This window comes from Cibotium barometz, chromosome 33 (genome assembly GCF_041138505.1).
Source record: "Cibotium barometz isolate CiBa-2024 chromosome 33, ASM4113850v1, whole genome shotgun sequence".
NCBI lineage: Eukaryota > Viridiplantae > Streptophyta > Polypodiopsida > Cyatheales > Cibotiaceae > Cibotium > Cibotium barometz.
Genome location: NC_141078.1, coordinates 43309611 through 43318149, shown reverse-complemented (window position 1 = coordinate 43318149; position 8539 = coordinate 43309611).

Genomic DNA, 8539 nt, shown 5'->3' with positions numbered 1-8539 from the left:
AAATGTATCTTTCCTAAAGTTCAAATTGGAAAAATCATTTGCTAAGGTTGCAAGCTATTATGCTTGCCAAAAATGAAATGTGATGAACCAAGACATTTCTTCCAAAGTAAACTCTTCAATTCCCATAGTCTTCATCACCTGAAAATATAAGCCCAATTAATAATTAAATTATCCCACAAATATTAAATAGGCACAAATCATAACCAACTCATGACTACCAGGCATAAGTACCCCAGGAATCACCCTGCCATACAAACCTAACTGAAATAATGATAGGTGGCCTCAAACATACGTCATATACCGCACGTATTAATATTTATAGTGGTGTCACCCACGATATTAACCTAGCCGGCATGACGCAAGGGTAACCTAGGCGTCCCCAAATTACTCAAGAGGGGATAAATAATATTTTTCTAGAGGACTTAAAATATATTCTCATAACATCCCTCTTGCTTGAGTTTGCAATTGTCCTCAATTGCGGATTTGCTGGGTTTGAAAAGAATGAAGAATTTCAGGGTAAACTCGGAAAAATTTCTCAGGCATCCATTTAGCATCTTCTTGAGGATGATTCTTGAAAGTCAAAAGATACTTGAAGTATTGATTACCTGTTCTTGTTGTTGTTATCTCTTGGTCAATGATAACATCAGGAACTAAGACTTCTTCTCTCCTTCAATAAGAGGTGGTTCCTCATATGTTGGATGAGTAGGAAGTGTTCCTCGAAAAGGTTTCAAGAGATGGATATGAAAAGAATTGTGGATATTCCAATTAGATGGAAGCTCTAGTCTATAGGCCACATCATTAATCTTTTGAAGGATTTTAAATAGCCCATAATATCTAGGTGCTAGCTTCACTGCAGGGAATTTTTCCACACTCTTTAATCGCCGTTTTTCAATTCTCAAAAGTACATAATCACCTTCTTGAAATGAAAAATCTTTGCGCTTCCTATTTGCTTGAGATGTATACTTCTCTTGAGCTCTTGCAATACAATCACGCATTTCAGATAAAATGTGATCAAAGTCTCTAACATATTGGTCGGGAGCTTCAATTTTATGGGAGAGTCTAGTAGCCGAGATAAAGCTCTACCATAGATGATCTCAAATGGTGCTCGACCAGTAGCAGTATGAGGAGTATTATTATAAGCAAATTGGAGTAGGTGTATGTACTTATCCCATGCACTAGGTTGCTGGAAAACATAGGCTCTAAGCATATCTAAGATAGTGCTATTTGTGACTTCGGTCTGTCCATTCGATTCGGATGGAAAGCCGTGGAAAAATCTAACTTAGTGCCTAAGTTTGAGAAAAGAGCAACCCAAAAGTGACTACAAAATTTAGAATCTCTATCAGAAAAACTCACTTTGGGTAGTCCATGATGAACAAAAATTTGCTTGACAAATATGTTCGCGGCTTGCTGAGAAGTTAGTGTCTTTTTACATGGAATGAAATAGGCTTGCTTACTAAACCTGTCCACTATTGTCCAAATCATGTCATGGTGACTGGAAGTAGTAGGAAAGCCAGTAATGAAGTCCATAGACACTTGTTCCCATGGTCTATCAGGAATAGGTAGAGGCATAAGCAATCCCAAAGCTTTGCCTTTGTAGCTTTTAATTGTTTGGCAAATGTTACATTCAGCTACAAATTTAGCTACATCATTCTTCAAATGAGGCCAAAAGAATTCTCGAGAAACTACTTGAAGTGTTGCGGAAACTCCTCTATGTCCCACAAATGGTGGTTGGTGTATCTCTTCCAAGACAAGTTGTCTATAAGGTTGAGTAACACACAATCTTTTCTCAAAGAAAAGATAGCCATCATTATGAGAATAACTTCCTTGAGGTGTCCAGTTGTTTTCACGCAATTTGATCCATATTTCAGAAAAATTGGGATCAACTTCATAAGTTTCTTTCATAAGTACAAATGGTTCACTTTCAATAATGGAAATGTTGTTGATATTTGGTCTTCGACTCAAAGCATCGGCAACAACATTTTCTTTTCCAAGTTGGTATTGAATCATAGGTTGGAAACTTTGAATGAAAGATGCCCATTTGATGTGCCTATCTGAAATAAGAGGTTGCGTAAGCAAATGCCTAATGCTTTGTTGATCTGTCTTGATAAGAAATTCAAAACCCATTAGGTAATGCTTCCAGATTTTCAAAGCATGCACTACTGCTGCTAATTCCTTGTCATATGTGCTATAATTTTGCTTTGCAGGCTTAAGCTTTCTACTTTGATAAGCAATAGGATGGTTGTCTTGCATAAGAACAGCTCCAAATCCTTTGCCACTAGCATCAGTTCACTACTATAAAGAATGGTCTTTGAAAATCAGGTAGTGTTAGAACTGGTGCTTGTGTTAAAGCATTCTTGAGTGTTGCAAAAGATTTATCTTGCTTTTCAGTCCAATTGAAATTTGTAGCTTTCTTAAGGAGTTCAGTCAAAGAATGAGCAATATAAGCAAAATTCTTGACGAACTTTCTATAATAACTACATAGGTCAAGAAAAGATCTAAGATCATGTATGTTTCTAGGCGTAGGTATACACTCAATTTTCTTAGGATCTACACGAATCCCTTCAGCCGACACTATATGACCTAAGTATTCAATCTCTTCTTGAAAGAAAGAACTCTTTTCAGGATTGACATACAGTTCATTTTCTCTCAAAAGGTTACACTTGTTCCAAGTGTTGTTCATGCTCTTGTCGATCCTTGCTGAAAACAAGAATGTCATCAAAGAACACTATAACAAAACTTTGAAACTTAAGGAATATGCGATTCATCATATGGCTGAAAGTAGCTGGAGCATTGGTCAAACCAAATGGCATAACCAAAAACTCATAGTGACCAGTTTGGGTTCTAAAAGCTGTCTTGAAAATGTCAGATTGAGTCATGCGAACTTGATGATACCCAGATTTTAGGTCAATCTTGCTAAAGACCTTTGATCCTCTAAGCTTGTCAAGAAGATCATCTACCATAGGAATAGGATATCTGTTCTTGACAGTAATCTTATTCAATGCACGGTAGTCTACACACATTCGGTAAGTTCCGTTCTTCTTAACAAGAAGTACTGGAGTTCCAAAAGGTGAACTACTAGGTCGAATAAGGCCTCTCTCTAGCAAGTCTTCTATTTGGCTTTGGATTTCTTTTTGCTCTAAATTGTTGACTCTATAGGGAGCTTTACAAGGCGGAGAATTTCCAGGCAATAAGTCAATACTATGATCCTCAGGCCTAGACTTAGGTAATCTTGGAGGTAGACCTTCCATGAAACAGTCACTAAATTTGGAGATAAAAAGATCAAACTTTGGACTTTTGGATGTGTCAGACTCAGCATCAAGCTGGTTAACCCATACCATATAAGTCTTGTCTCTTTTTCTTAGAGCTCTCTTTGCTTGAGTGTGACTCAACAAAGGACTCATTTCTCCTTTGACTTTGGAGGATAATATTTTCATTGTCCTTCCTTAGAGAAATGCTATGAGTGTCATAGTCTATAATAGGATTGTACTTGTGTCTCCAAGGCATACCCAAAATTATATCTACCCCTTGTAAAGGTGCAACTAAGAAATTCCTCTTTTCTATTAAAGGCTTGATGCATAAATCCAAACCTTTCACCTCTTGCATGCAATTATACTTTGTTCCAGTAAATGCTGCTTTGACTTTATAGTGCGTAGGTGAAGAATGAAGATTTAATGCTCTAAGTGCCTTTTCAAAAATGAAATCATGTGTACTACCATCATCATGCAAAATAAGAACTTCATGTCCATTTATTGTTCCTTTTATTTTAAGCAAAGAATGAACATGAGGTTTACCTTCTTGTTCTGAGTAGTCTGGATCGGAATTACCCTCTTGCTTGAATGATTCTTCTTCATTGTCGTCTTCTTCAATCATGTTGACTCGAGCTGCTGCTACTGCTGGTGTTGAATTCTTGGTACGCTCCGGACAATTCGGGGCTATGTGTCCTTCTTTGTGGCACTTGAAACATTTGATAGTAGATGTCTTCGGTTTGCCACCATTGACTTTCTTATTGGTACTCATGTTGCCTTTAGCCTCGTCCTTGCCTTTGTCATAACCTGGTTTATACATCTTCTTTGAAGCATAAAAAGATTTAGTAAATGGTTTAGAAGAAGTACCCTCATGTACTTTAATCTCTTTAGGAAAACCATTTTTATGTTCTGAATTAGTTGCCAAAGATATTGCAGAAGATAGTGAATGAGGTCGAAACATATTCACATCGGCCCTAATGGTAGATCTAAGGCCCGAAATGAATTTCCTCTTTTGGTCCTTCTCGCTGACTCTATCCACAACCTGCACCTATAATAAAGTATTCCAGAACTTTTCTACATACTGTGACATAGTTTCCTTTTCCAGTTGATGCAAAGTGTCCCATTGGTGCCTAACTTTGGACTTGAATTGTGAGGGTAAAAAGTACTTTTTAACCAGCCGTTGAAATCTTTTCCAGGAATCTGGCTTGTCACGACCTTGCTTTATTACACTCCACCATAAAGCTGCTGCACTGTCTACCAAATGATTGACTGCACATTTAATCTTATCACTCTCTGAAAATTTTTCTCCAGAAAAATAGTCATCTAGTTGACTAAGCCAAGCTAAAATGACCCTAGCATCCTTCTTTCCATCATAATTTTGAAATGTGAAAGCTTTCCGACTAATCTTGGATTCTTTTTGTGACCTTTGTGCTTGCAATGTAGCATTTACATCCCTTTGAATAGTGTCATCTTCGTCATCAAAAGATAGCGAAGAGTCACGCTTGCGTCTACGACTCGTGAGCTGTCTTTCCAATTCAATACGCTTCTCGCTTTCTTCTACAATTTGATGTTGTAAAGAAAGGAGTTGCTCTTGAATTGATGGCGAGATAGGCAAATCTGCCATAGTGCTTGTGCAAATGATGTAGATAAATAAAATTTTACTTTATTTGATGTAAATAAATAAAGCAAATGTAAGTACTTATCTTGTTTTTCTCTCGCAATTTGATCTTGGTTGAAGCTGGACAAAGATGTTGTTCAATGGCTGAATTGAATTCTCGTCGCTTCAAACAAATCCCAAACGATTCTGTGTGATTCAAGAGACTTGGGCTGGTCGAATTGTTGATGAAATAATTTTTTGCACTTTGAAACCTACTGAAACAGTCCTATAAACCTTGCCCAATCTCTGCAATATTTTTTGAAATTTTTTCAAAATTTTTTAGAAATGATTTCGGAATTTTCTGGCCTTTTCTAGGCAATTTTTAAGCCTTTTAAAACCTGTAAATCACTTTTCTGCACCCAGAAATTTCAGATTTGGAAACCTTTTGTATTTCTCTTCAAATTTGAAAATAGGAGAAGTAAAGGCTCCAAAAAAAAGTGATGTGACTTGTATGGGAATTGGGAAAAGTAAGACTTGATTAAAAAAATGATTAAGCTTATGATAATTAAGCTTATGGAATTTTTCCAAGCACCTCCACTCGCCGTTTTGCGTCGACAGGCTGCCGCCGTGCGCCTCCTTTTTGGGTTTCTTTTTGAGAAATTTTTGATAGCTTTTATACTGATTAATGTGCTCCGTCCATTATAGATTTGCTACTGCTTGGAGCTTTCTGATTTCTGAGAGAATTCTGTGAGGTTTTTGGCTATGGGGATTTCATCCATGCGGTCACATTTTGATTTCACTGAGTATTTGAAAAAACCACTTTTTGATAGAGAGGGATGGTTTTGCAGGGTGGTGAGTGGGTTTGAGAGTAGATCTAGTTTTGAATCTTTGACCTTTGGGTAAAGACCTACAAAACACCCTTCTGTCCACCACTGGATAATTTCCTGCACTTTCTTGATTTTTGAGAAGTTGAAGCCCTTTCCTACCTTCTCCACAAACCTCCTAGTCCAAGCTCTGATACCACTGCAACCGGAATCTTATTCTAGGATAAATTGTGGAAGAGTAGAGAATTCACAAGAATTGATTCAACCATAAAAACCATTGCTTTGCAAGCTTCAACTAAATCAAATCAATTGAAATTCAAACACTTAACAAAATTAAAATACTTAGCTCAATAGACCATATTGGGCGCAATCTTCCCCCCTCTTGTGCGTGGCCTCTCCCCACACAAGAGTATTCTTTAACAAAAATAGAGTGTCAAATATTGGGACTAGGGTAAAGCCATAGGCTTTAATAAATTCCACATAAATAAATGTATCTTTCCTAAAGTTCAAAATGGAAAAATCATTTGCTAAGGTTGCAAGCTACTATGCTTGCCAAAAATGAAATGTGATGAACCAAGACATTTCTTCCAAAGTAAACTCTTCAATTATTAATTGGGCTTATATCTTCATCACCTGAAAATATAAGCCCAATTAATAATTAAATTAATCCCACAAATATTAAACAGGCACAAATCATAACCAACTCATGAGACTACCAGGCATAAGTACCCCAGGAATCACCCTGCCATACAAACCTAACTGAAAGAATCATAGGTGGCCTCAAACATACGTCATATACCGCACATATTAATATTTATAGTGGTGTCACCCACGATATTAACCTAGCCGGCATGACGCAAGAGTAACCTAGGCATCCCCAAATTACTCAAGAGGAGATAAATAATATTTTTCTAGAGGACTTAAAATATATTCTCATAACAGCGGTAGTTCTTTGGAAGTTCTGGTAAAGAACTATTTCTGCTCGAAATCTAGTTATTGCATTACAGCAGTGCATTTTGGAAGTGCAAACAGGGTTTGCACATGTATTGTTGATATTGGGTGTTTGTACATGTACTCTGGTCACATTTGGTGACACACAGGATATGCTAAAGTACCGCTGCTGCTGCTGCTCTTCTGCAGTTATAGGAGATACTACTGCTCTTCTGCAGTTACAGGAGATACTGCTGCAAGAAAACATAAGAAGTTGTCTGTTTGCAGGTTATTTGATTGCTGCAGGAAAACATATCTGACGAAATTAATCAGATTGTTAGTGAGAAGTTGGATAAGAATAACTTCCATGCTTGGAAGTTCAGAATGACCAATTTTCTAATGGGTAAAGGATTTTGGGATTATGTAGAAGGAGACAATGAGGAGCCTCCAGAGTTATCTGAGAAGAATGCCACTCGTCTCAAGAGTCTACAGTCAAGATTTCAGCGCCAATGGCTACTCCACGTGTGCGCTAGAGTAAAAAAACGAGGCTGCTCAGTTGGGAGCCATTGAAGCTTCCATTAAAGCTTCAAAATCAAGTGTCTTTTTTGCACTAATCCTCTCCTCTTAGCTTCAAATCTCTTAAGTTCTTCTTGAAGTGTTTTGCTCCAGATTCTTTGATGTTGTGGGCATACATCATGAGGTGTTCATAAGCCTCATTGTCATCAAGCTTCATCAACATCTTCAAGTGCACAAAGCTTCTCAAAGTGTGCTTATAAGCACTAATAGTGTTGATTAACACTAATGAGGCTACTAATCCAGCAAAGGAGAGCCATTCCAAAGTGTTTCTAAACACTAAGAGTGTTCTTAAACACTAATGGTGAATCTAATCACCAATGCAAGTGTCATTAGACTCTAGAAAAGTGCTCTTAAGCACTAATAGTGTTGCTAAACACTAATGGTGATCTTAATCACCGAACAAAGTGTTCTTTGACACTAATAAAGCTAATCTCCATCAGAATTAGTGGTTGGGCACAAACCCTAACTGCTAAACCATAAACTTTACCATCTTAATCTCCTTTTTTATGCAACATCCTTGGCTTGATTAAGGGTTGTTGCACTCTCATAAGCCTTTCTCTTTCTACTTAAGCCAAAACATCACAAATTTTTGGTTTTTTATTCTTCATAAATCAGCCCATTACTCTCTAGTAATCTCCTTTAATACCCAATGTCAAAGGACAACACCCAAATTAAGAAGTTCTCTAGAGAGGGCTTCCACACTTGGCAAGTCCTTGTCAAGTACAAGATGATGTCCAAAGGTTTTTGGCCATTCATATCCGGCACTAAGGTTATTGATCGAACTAAGGCTGAAGATATTGAAGATGATGAGAGGGCACAAGCCATCATCATGCTTCATCTTGATGAGGCTCTCATTCACCATGTGGACCAGCTTCTGACTGCAAAGGAGAAATGGGATGAGCTTGACAAGCTCTATGGAGCTCGTGGTAAGAATTCCAAGATCTCACTTAAAATTGAATTTTTCAACTTGGAACTCAAAGAGGGAGACGACATTGGAGCCTTCATCTCTCACTTGAAGGGCCTTATGGCTCAACTTGCATCAGTGAATGCGAGAATGGATGAAGATGATGCACTAAAAGCAGTCAAGAAGGTGTACCCCACCTTAGTCACCACCCTGAAGAACATACCTAATCCCACCCTTGAAGGAATCATTCGATCTTGTCTTGATGAAGAAAAGAGGCCAAAGGGAGGAGCTGAATCTTCAAATGCAATAATTTCATCGAATATCGAACAAGCTTTGTCACATCAAGTGATCAAAGTAAGATGTGTCCATTGCAAAAAGGTGGGTCATTTGGTAATAATTGTTGGATCAAATATCCCAACAAAATGAAATGTAACAAGTGTAAACAAACGGGACCTTCAAAATG